The following is a 10529-nucleotide window of genomic DNA, read 5'->3' as shown; positions in this document are numbered from 1 at the left end:
TATTCTGAACAGTCTCAGTAATTGACATACAAATGATATTATTACAGTCAAACGTTTAACTATTTCTATTACCCGCTTTTATTAATAATTTCTAATAGGCTTTTATTTCATTTTTTTTTATATGTATGGATCTTAATATGTTTATGCATGACTCACACAAAGCCTAATCAATACCATTGTTATTTACATCGATAATGTAATGGCCTCTTAAGTGGCTTTTCGGTGTATAACACCTAAGTTATTTTCTGTTTAAGGCATTTCTACTTCCATGGGTCGACTCTGATTCAGGTAAATGAAATTGACGTTTGGCTTTTTAAAGCTTATCTTTGCAAAAAGTGCTCAAGAGCTATTAAGAGTGTTTAAAATCCCTTTGTAAAACTTGTGGTTGAGTAGGAGAGGAGCTAGTTTTCGTTTTTCGTTTTAAGCTATATGAAAACCTTCGCATGAGAAACCTCTTGCCATTTCAAAATATATGTATAGAAATACTCCTGAATATAACTGGATATTTCACTAGTTAACGATGAATTAATTGAACATAACTCTAGGGTAAATGCAAGTCTGAATGGTCAGTTATGTTTTGTTGTTGTTTTTTCATTCCATTTTTCCCTAGAAGCATTGACAACTATACACAAATAAATAAGTATGTAGGTTGTGTATATGTTTTCTTGCTTTTTGTTATTAGATGTCACTCATGTAGTTACTATATGTGCAGTGTTTAGGCTCATTGACCACTTACTATGCTAAAAGTTAGGTTTGGTTTTTACACTGTAGCCATGGATACAAATGATTCTACCATTAAAACCGGAAATAGCAAATGGTCATATTTGTGTACCAATTTGAACGCATATATTTTCACTAATTAGGTATTATATGTAACAATTTACTTGATCATTGCAGCCATGTATGCGTGCCATAAACAATACAAATTCTTCTGTAACACGTCGCGGGAGTGCATCCACAAGTTTACTTTATGTGACGGATACAAAGATTGTCGAACCGGTGAAGATGAAGTTCATCCTTCTTGCAGTAAGACATCTGTGTCGACTATTATTTATGTGTTGATAAGTGTATGTAAGGCATGTTTTAAGCTTTATCTGTTATCTGTAGCATAACTTACGACACAAGAGTGATATAACCGTGTATTATTTGTCATACATACAAAGTTACTAGTGTAATACAATGTTTTAAAAGAATAAAAACTCCACGATGAAACGAATGGCGACGAAGTCAAAGAACAATCCAAACGAACTGCTCTTTTACCATAGCGCCAGAAAATACCACGTCCAGAAATTGAATGACAACAATGAAGTTATGCTAAAAGAACACTGCATCTATAAAGAATTATAGCCACATAAATCCAAATCAACACAAGTCAATGTCCATTATCCGTTACTTCAGTGAAAATACTCGGTCGATGTTCATGTATAATGCTCAGTCTAGCCAGCTACAGACCAACATGACATTTATTTTGTATTTTGTACATCTTTGAACGTTTGATTTGTTATGAATATCGGTCTGGCGTCCTTGCTGCGTGAAGTTAACAGCATGGCGGACAGAAGGCCGATATTCAGGGGTCACATCACCTGTTTTGTCTACCAGCCACCAAGCATTGGTTCATGTGCCTAGTTAACCAAAACCGCGGGTGTGGGAGTTCAGTTTTAGTCAACCTGACATCAAGATGGCCGTAATTAATTTTGCGGTGCCTAGGTTAACCCTTGATGCCATGAACATGCAAGTTAACCGGTCTCAATGGGTCACTTTGAATTATTCTTGGATAAACAACCACCCATCGTCCGTTCAAGTTATTCTACCCAACTATGTTTTCTAGTACTTTGAGGTCAGGTTTTCGTCAGCCTGACCAGAAGGCCGTCTTGGGACAGCACTTAATGTTCTTTACATGTCTTTACCAGGCCTTAAAAGGTCACTTTGTCTCATTTATATCCGATTGAAACGTTTTTAACACGGACACTATGCATTTTGCCGTAGAAAATAATATGAAGCTATACGACTGATAGCAGAAATAATATGGTGACATTTAGACTACGAGAATATTTTTTTATTCTTGTGGTTTTTTTTTAATTCTTAGACTACTTTAGAAAGATAGTTTACAATGATGACAATTGTAAGACATAAACTGTTTATATCGTTACTACAATATATCAAATAATAAAACCGATAGGATCTCCAGCGCCCAAGATCGCTAAATTCAGCTCGGTAAACTCGGTAGGTCATCGTTATTTACAAAAACATATTTTTTGTTTTGTGTCAATTAAGGGAATTTAAAGAAATAATATAATAACCAGTACCTGTGTGTTATTGATTTTATCCGAATACGGATGGCAAATGTAAATGCAATTTCTTCAGTATTAAAGTTCCAATTGGCGAAAAAGGTCTATCACGTGTTTTAATGACACGTTCTGAAGAAAAATATAAAAAATCCATTCTATTCAATGTTCCTGTTACAGGTTATACCGTTATAATTCTTCTTCTTATTATTATTGTTTTATTTTTTATATTAAGGTTCTACAACATGCCTGGCCAACGGGCAAGTGTATTGCAACACGTCCCTAAAGTGCATCCCTGTACATGAACTGTGTGATGGAATTGACAACTGCCACGATGGTGAAGATGAACACACTTTCGCCTGCGGTAAATACTTAAGCGTGTATTGCAGTTTGTTGCTATGTCATTTGCGATCCATTATAATGCATGTTTTAATATCACCTGCACATGGTGAGCTACTTTGAATGTCGTTTGCCCATCGCTATACATCGTTCGCCATGAATGTCTCTCTCTCTCTCTTTCAACTTCCTTCATCCATCTGGTCATAAATAAACGTATCATTGAATGTGGTAAAACATTTGGGCTACAATAACCCCCAACAGTTTCAAATATATTTACATAATATTTATTCTACATTCCCACTATGTTTGCTTGTTATCCATGAGTTGTACCACATTTACTGTTCAAGAACTGCTTTAAGAGTTTTGGAGGTATCGCTCAAGTTTTATCGTACAACAAGTTGACAGGTTTTAGTGGATGGTGCTCATGAACATAATGTTGTTTTTATTGAATTATTTGATTATTTTATAGTCATGTTTTGTAGTAGTGTATCGTTAGTATCATTTGTTTGTCAAACACTTCTCCTCAAAGCGGATCTGTTTTGCATTGACCTCTTAGCATAACATCTGAATATTCAATAATTCTATTACGAAAGGAATGTTATGATTTGCCTTGGCAATAAACAACTGGCCTCTGCAGGAACAAGCTCAGTAGCCTACAAGTTAACGCATGCGTGCACGTATCTATCATTAGATATCCCTAGTTATCGTTTCGCCTTTGTATCGATTTGTATACAAAAGCGCATCTGAATAACAGAAACAATAAAATATAAAACATTCCGCATTAAACGATATTTTCAGTGAACATTTTTAATATTTCCATCCCTTATTTAGTAAAACAGAATAAAATATTGTAAAACTGTTTTGGTTTTCAGCTCTAAAAAAGCAGTGTGAATCAAACAGGTCCTTACGCGAAGGCTGCGTAGGTCAATGTAAACCTGGTTATTTTGGCAAGTATTGCGAGAAAGAATGTTCAAAAGAATGTTTGAATGGGATATGTAATAGCTCAAGTGGAATTTGTAAGGACTGTACACTTGGTTATTATGGAAAGCATTACGTGAAAACATGTTCCAAAGAATGTACAAATGGAATATGTAATAGATCAAGTGGAATTTGTAAGGACTGTACACGAACGTATTCAGAAAATTGTACATTAAAATGTGGCGATGAATGTTTAGAAAGAGACGGTTTCCCACAATGTGACAGACAAAGTGGCAAATGCTTGAAAGCTGTTATCTGTATCATTATAAACATAATTGCAACGAAACATGTAGACACTGCAAAATAAATTCGTCCAACGTTATATGCGATATTAACAGTGTATGTTTGTTTGGATGTGAGAACGATTATTGGGACAAGAACTGCAAAACTAAATGTAGTGTTAACTGTCAAGGTGACTAACATGGAAACCGCTGTAATTCATTCACGGGGAAATGTATTAATGGCTGTACACGTGGGTGGAGTGGTGTATTCTGCGTGGGTAAGAATTAAGTTCAAAGTATTAACTGCCTTTTTTAACAATAGACGACCAATGAAGTGTGTTTATATTGCATGCTTTAAATCTGATATGATAACGTATTATGATGTTCAACGCAGCGCCTCAACATTATTTTATTTAAAATAGTTATTCGTAAACACTATTTTATCAGGTACTTAAAATCCACTTCTATGTAAGCTCCTTTAACCTAAATGTTCATTTGCAATAGCTGATTGCTCGAAACGATGTTGGTATGATTTGAAAAGTATTTGCCTACTGGAAACAAATTTGTAAAAGAAAGGACCCAGACTACATTGTTCATATAAAATTTACGGATTGTATATTTGCTATTTAGTTTAACATATTCGGATTTTGTTTTTGAAATAGTTTTCAATTTTTACTAGCCATAATTTCACTGTATTATTTTCGGAATTTCATTTTTACATTTCTTTTTCTGTACATATAAACCTTTCGACTGATACCAAACAAATATTGGATCAACAGGCTTCTTAAAGTCACGTCCTTGTGGGTTGAATACCTATCATTCCACAAAAGGTTGCATGTTCATTTCAAGTTTATGTTTATTTTGCCTCCAATGCCATTTCTCTTCCCTTTATTATAGAACTCTCTTTTGTATTATGTTTTGCCAACTACGACTACAGAACTGACTGATGAAGAGGACGTCAACTCTTCTAAGACAACCTTGATAGTCATTGCTGCTGTTTTCACCGTGGTTGTCTTCCTTGTCAGGAGTATCTTCTTGTTGTTGGCCCGAAAGAGGTAGAAATTGAGAGAAAAGAGGAAACGATAACGTGTTTGTGTCACAAAATATGTTTTGGGATGCACGAACGTATTCTAAACTCTTAGTCAGTGGCATTCTTAAAATTCACACGTTAAGATTGAAGTTGGGAGTAAACAGAAGGCTTTTGGTACATTGTAGTATATTCTGCTACTGCAGGATAATAACACATTTTTGACGTTTGCTTTTCCGTATAACAATTGGTTTACAATTGGCACTGGTTATTTTTTATATATAAAAGTTGCGTTATATTGTGAGTTACAAACTTGATAAGTTAAAAGGCATCAGAACATCATGTTGGAAGTTCTTTGTTCGCTTCTTTGTTTATTTCTTTGAGATTTAAGCGAAACACATGCTATTTAGTTATCGTAGCATAACTGAATGGCAATGCACACTGACTTAACATGACACATAATCTGTATCAGTTTTCTTAAAGGGTTCAAAAATGACTTATGTTGGTAAATATGCATGTTTAAACGACAGCATAATCTACGAATGGAACCTTGTAGAGTATTTCCAGTTGGAGTTTCACCAGGACAGCAATCTCCCCGGTATCATAGACGGCAAAGATCAACAGTTTATACCGAAATTAATGAAGGTTCGTATTCATTTATTCCATTTATTTAAATTTCACATTAGACATAATGTAAATGTGTTTTCTTGTCAGATTTGACATAATTTGTTCGATTTTGGTTACGTTTATTCTTTAAATAATGTAAACAGATGGTTCATCGGCCACATAATAGCCCTTAATTACAAGTTTTGATGAAATTCTGTATTTTCTGATTTAAGGACCATCTGATGTTTAGTCTTTATAAGCTTGTTTTGCTTACGAATTGTTTACAGTTTGATCCTTTTTAATTATCATAGAAACCATGGAAAATTATTTATACACCTGTGAGCAAGACCCATTACATCACTGTAATAAAATCAACGTTGGAATCATGCCTTTAAATGAACTTACGGATGGAAATATTTCCGGACGTGCAATCACACAATCTGAAGGTAAAAATAAAATTGACAGTACTGATGAAACTAAATCCTTGCACAGCGTCACACAATCTGATGGTTATCTTGGTCATGTATGTAAGACAGATAATGCGAACGAAGTTAAGCCCCGACGTAGAGTCGTCAAATCTGATAGCACCATTATGTGCAAGGACCTTGAAGCACTTAGTCAAACGACCAAGGCTGGACACAGGGAAAAGCTAGCTGCTAAAACTTTGGAGGAAACACGTTTTGATTTAGAACAATTCCAAACGAATTATATCCATTCAGTTGCGGGGGAACCCTATGAAATGCTTAATAGAGATCAAGATTTAGGACAAAGTATAGAGTGTTCTCTAAATGTGAGTCGAACAGAGATAGTCAAAGAAAACATATTTGATGATTATAGAAAATTGAATTGTTACCGATAAGCCTGCACAATCGCGGCCAAAGGCGAAACTGTACTATTGAACAATAACTTCACTGACTAATCAAACTACAATACGATGAGAGAAAACAAACATACTTTCTCTTATAAGGATGATGCACGATTTACATAAAACATTACGTTTTGTAATTTAATTCCACAGAACCACAGAATATATTTGAAAGGTTTGTTTGGCATAATATAATTATTTAAGTTTAAATGGCAAGGTAATTTTAAAAATGAAATTGAGACGTTTTCCATAGTTTGTCGGGTAATTTATATTACACTTTTATTTGACTTTAATTAAATCGTTTCCTTGTATGTTTAAAAGAATATAATTTAATATAAACAAAAAAAATGGATATCCATTTGACAATGCCATTTACCTTTGCCACGTTCACGTTGAAATTTCCTGTCGAACATTGATTTTATACATTTTACAAGTATTGATAATCTATTGCAGTTTGTAGTTTCTAGTTTTGTATAGTTTTGTAAATGAGACGCATAAATAATAAATATATCCTTATTACGATATTATTCTTATTACGGTAGAATCGCGTATATATATCAACCTGCCTGTGATTAGTATTGAAGACATAATGTACATTACAGTTTTATCGTCTGTTTATGTTACAAATAATTAGCTATATCCTTTTAACGTAAGTATCCAAATTAATCTAATTATAAAGCGCATTTATAATAATATGCCTGTTTAAAATTTAATAGAATTGTATAGTGATGAAACGATTATCGAGTACAATCGATAAATCCTCTCTGCTTTGTCGGAGACACTCGATAGTGGTTGGTCTCGCTAATGCTACTTCCGGTAACTATGTGGTTTTTTTAGGTTTTTTGGTAAAAGTCGAGTAAATGTCAATTTTACATTCAGGTAAATTATCGGTGAGATTATTTTAACAAGAGAGGTCACACTCTTACACAAATGCACTGAATGTAAACTCTTTTGCCAAAATTACAAATTGTTTTAATTGTTATTTATTTCATAAAACGTTCTTCAATAACCTATGGTGTAGTGGGTCCGGTCATACCTGCAAATACCGGGAATCACGGCTCGATGCATTCTGTTTTTGAAACCTTATTTGGTATTGTTTGGTAAACTAAGATATTCTAATAAAATGTTCAATATAACACGTTATTGAATATTATGCTGTTTTCCAAATATTTAATATGTTTTTACATGGATAAGTGCTAAGATTACTTACTTTATTTTTTATTCGTTAAGTTATTAATGACAAGAAATGATATGAAAAAATACTTACTGTTGCCAAAAGCATGACTATAGCATTTCATGTACTGACTCCAGGTTTACCATTTAAATGATTATGATGATACTGGTTAAAGAATGCATTCCTTACTGATAATTATTATGAACTTTCGAGTATCGTCCGATAATAAATCGAAATGCTTGGTCCGATTCGATTCCATTATCGATAGCAAATGGAGTCCATTTTTTAAACACTAGTATGGAGTACTATTTACAGTAGTATTCTCCTGTATGTATACACGTGTTATAAAACATGACCACATTCTACAACCTCTCAAAAATGAATCTAATCCTCTTTTCACCTAGTACTGTAAACATACAGAAAGTGGTTCATATCAAATTGTAGCTATCTTCCCAACCAAGGTAGCGTAAGCTAGTATCCAGTATATTTGGTTTGAAGTAGTTTTGATATATATATATATATATATATATATGTAAATATTATATAAGTATATTCAATGGGTCGAAGACTACCATTCTTTGCAGTGTGGATGAGGGTATAAAATAAACTATTTAACTGTTTTAAATTGAAGAGTGGTTGCGCGTTACTCATATTCAATGGAGTTGATTTTTCCAAAACTGGTCACTGGAGCTGAACATTAATTTCGGTTTGCATTCAAAATGAATCCCAATTTAAGTGAAGTAATATCCCATGAAAACGAGGCTCTTCGAGTTTCCGTAAAATATCTGAAACGAAGGTTTCATCCTTGACGCCCCATTATATATGCTTTCCCACAAAAGATTAATTACTATAAAAAGCTAAACCGATTATTCCATATTAATGAAATATGCTTGCAATTATCGTATTATTGATTTCCTGTCTAGTGACGTATTGGATTTTTCAAAACAATTCAATCTCATAGCGAACAAGAACCGATAGCCAACGTATGGCTATGAAGCTAATTGTTATGACATTCACGATATATAGCTGTTGAATATTTTTTGCAGTGTTATTTTTGTCCATAACCTGTAATGTTGTGTTAACTTTGGAAAATTCATACACAAAGGCAAGTTACCTATTCCGTTTATTCAATATTTTTTTCTTTGAACTTGTCTTCAAAATGTTAATTTAAATACTGTTATAACTGTTATGCATGTATGATTTTTTTAGCGTTAGTAACATCTTCATAATATCTCAACATGTAAACAATAATCAACAATACATTTAAAAGAAATCAGTAATGGTCCCGAATTGTTTTAATTTGATGGAAATTATATCGCTATATATTTGCAATAAGTGACTTTGTATTTATAAAGTCATCTGTATGATCAAATAAATAATAGCATATTATAGCATAAATTGTTTGCAGGTATTGCCAGAAAATTGTTTCTGTATTAAGGATTTTGTCGGGAAAAATCTAAAGAGAGAGCGGGATATAAATATTATTTTTATTCCATTCCAACACAAAAGCTGCCGTATAATATTTTCCTAGATTAAAATTATCATTAAGAATGTTCATCTTTAATCATTGCAACTTTATTATATCTTATAAGAGTAATCAAAAACACAACTCCCTTTATAAAACCGTTTTATTGTAAAATTAGAGCCGGCGTTTAAAAAAAACCCATATAAACATTTATTTTGCATGTTATTCACGATATTTTTGGCTAAATACGTAGAGCGATACAGTAGTTGTGTGTGGTGTAGTTGTCAATTTGGTTGAATTTAATTTCAAATATTGCTCTTTATTTAGTGAAGTTCAATAATAGGCATGTATGAATAAAAATCCTGTCTATTCTATTATGGCTATATCATCATATTTGCCATGTGTGCATTACACGGCTTGTACAGCACCATCGTCGACACACACTATATGGCTTGATATCGATTGAATTATGATCATCTATTCGCCCTTCAACTGAATAATCAAAAGCTTGGTGTGGAAAAGTTTTAAAAAACAAACAGTTTTATTTTCAACAAATACACGCTCACGGCAAAGGATGTTACGTCTCTGGTTGGTTAAATGGATCTCTCGGCGATAGGCTTATATATAGCGCAACGTTCAGAAAATGATGTAAGCAACCTGTCACCAAACTGTTTCGCTACCGAAATATTGCTGGTTTTATTTTTATATAATGAAGCGATCACAAACGAGTGTGTTTCGGCATAATACCAATTACTGCTACGCAATGAACGAACAACGGTCCAATTTATGTCGACAGTCTGTCATTTATTTTCCAGGAAACACATATTTAAAACTGCAATTATTGCTCGGCGACGATCGATAGGAAGTGGTTTATAACCTGTCACATTTCACCCTCAGCAAACATATTAATACAAAAAAAACTCAAAATGCGACGGGTAATGTCCGCAAAATGAAATGACCATTAGGGCTTTAAATAGCAATAATCTATTATTTGTTTAAACTGGTGGTATTTTACAACGATTGTGAAACATTGTTTTGTAACAAATAATACACCGTTTTATTCTCTTTCGTTTGAATACTATAATACGGCTGTGTCTAGTGATGCGGGGAGACTGGAATACAGGGAGGAAGCCCATGTGCTCTTTATAAATATCAAGGAAGCCGTCCTGCAGTACATACATTAATATGTTGTAAATACGAAAAGCAATCAGACTGAGTGAAGTTATATTTTCTGCCACGCATATTTGAATAACCGTATATCTCATTTACGTGTATAAAAGGTATGCCCTATCGTAAATGCTGCTTAGACGCCTTTAGTGATCTTATACAAAGTTTCTGATTTAAATGTATTTTCGAAGCATGGTTATAAATGTAAGATCAATGACGCGTCCATTTCGATATTTCCCAAATGGTTGATGTTTAGAATATGAAAATATCAACATTTTGTTTCGCTATTTTCATCATTTGTTTCGCAATGTTTTGATACCATTAACCATTGTCGATGTAATAAGCCAATATGTTACGACTTTATGCAACGCAAGTTATCTGTGTCGGGTATTGTTGTTTGAT

This window comes from Mya arenaria, chromosome 1 (genome assembly GCF_026914265.1).
Source record: "Mya arenaria isolate MELC-2E11 chromosome 1, ASM2691426v1".
Lineage (NCBI taxonomy): Eukaryota > Metazoa > Mollusca > Bivalvia > Myida > Myidae > Mya > Mya arenaria.
The sequence above is the reverse complement of the archived record's forward strand: the minus strand, read 5'-3'. Positions refer to the sequence as shown.